The sequence below is a fragment of the Mandrillus leucophaeus genome, unplaced genomic scaffold, assembly GCF_000951045.1.
Source record: "Mandrillus leucophaeus isolate KB7577 unplaced genomic scaffold, Mleu.le_1.0 Scaffold235, whole genome shotgun sequence".
Classification (NCBI taxonomy): domain Eukaryota; kingdom Metazoa; phylum Chordata; class Mammalia; order Primates; family Cercopithecidae; genus Mandrillus; species Mandrillus leucophaeus.
Window position 1 is genome coordinate 3,459,511 of NW_012102421.1, and position 1,540 is coordinate 3,461,050.

Here is a 1,540-nt window from a genome sequence, read left to right on the forward strand (position 1 = left end):
AAGAAAATTAGCCTGGCCCACTGTGGCAGCATGGCAGTTCTGGTGAAGCCCCCTCCCTGCCATTTGGTTTCCTTCTGCCAAGTGGCTACAGGCTGCCCTTCAAATCTTCATTTGTCCCTTTTCACTTCTTGCAAAGCAAACCTTTGAGAGTTTGTTGGAAATGGCCTTTGATGACCAAAGATACTAGAGTATGTGTGCTTTGTCCTGTATTGTGATGAATGAGAAATGCGGACTTCCAGCTCTTTTGTGAAATATGAGACAGACCTAAGAAGTAGGTCATCCGGGATAGGAGTGGTTCAGTGTTGGGGTTACACAGTCATCCAGCCATGCTCCACCAGGCCACCAGTGCATATTTGGCTGGTGATCTTCCAAGTGCATGAGACCTGCTGTTCACTGATTCTCCACCTCAGTTGGTGGCCTCCAAGATGGCAGCAGCACCCCTAGGGCCCTGTCTTCAGCATGTTACAAAGCCTCAGAGTAGAAATTCTTGCTAAGGCTCTATGTGGATGCTTTTCTTCCATGGCTTAAAAGCTGTACTCTAAGCTTTTGACCTCATGCCTTGTGTAGTAAAAAAGATTTGGGGTTTTTTTTCTTTCGTTTTTGAAAGGGTTGCGTTTTGTTTTTGTTTCCTTTTGTTTTTGTTTTGGCCTTTCCTCTTTGTCTTTTCATGTAGACCAGATATTTGAAAGGGCAGACAATGGCTAAAGGTATAATGTGCAGCTTGTTTATATATTATTTTGGGAAACTTAGCTTGGATAGGAAGTGGAATTGTGGATTCTCCAGGCTGGTGCTGGCACTCAACCTTCGCCCTTTTCCCCCAGTTCAGTACCTACTGTTTCTCCTTTCAAATATGTGATTGTGCTAGCTCTTTCCATAGGGAAGAATTCTCCTTATTTAAATAAAAAAGTAGTTTAAAAAATAAAGCTGAGAAAAATGTTTCAATTAGCCAAGTGAGGTAGAGCACACCTGTAGTCTCAGCTACTTAGGAGGCTGAGGTGAGAGCTTCTCTTGAGCCCAGGAGTTAGAGGCAGCAGTGAGCTATGATAATGCTGCTGCACTCCAGCCTAGGTGATGAAGCAAGGCCCCATCTCTCTAAAAAAAATCAAATAAATAAAAATAAATAAGTCAGGAGCTCAGTTATTGGAACTGTGGTAAAATTTAAGTCAGCATAAGCTTTAACTTGCCATCTTGGGATAACATGAGTATGGGATTTAGAGTCAAAGAACCTGTGTGAGTCTGAAACATTTAAACTTTTCCCTAACATAATGGTAAGATTTGTAGTAGTAGTAATAATAAAATTACTGAGGGTGCCTCACATTTATTTACTATTTTCAGTGGACTGGCCACAATTGTTAAGTCATTGCATTCTCAGACCAACCCATGACTACTGAGCTGATAAGTTTGAGCCCAGATTTGAAGCCAGGTGATCCAAATCCAGAGTCCAGAATTTTGTTGGGCTGTACCACCTCCTTAAAACTTATACTCCCTTAAGTGTATATTATCTACCTTATAAGATTTCTTTAGTCCTTCCTGAGAAACT

General features: G+C 41.6%; 1 protein-coding gene across 1 annotated transcript in view; it reads left to right on the forward strand.

Moving 5' to 3' along the window:
- COL24A1 (collagen, type XXIV, alpha 1) overlaps positions 1 to 1,540 on the forward strand; it is a 438,816-nt gene that overhangs the window by 140,596 nt on the left and 296,680 nt on the right. The window lies entirely within an intron of this gene.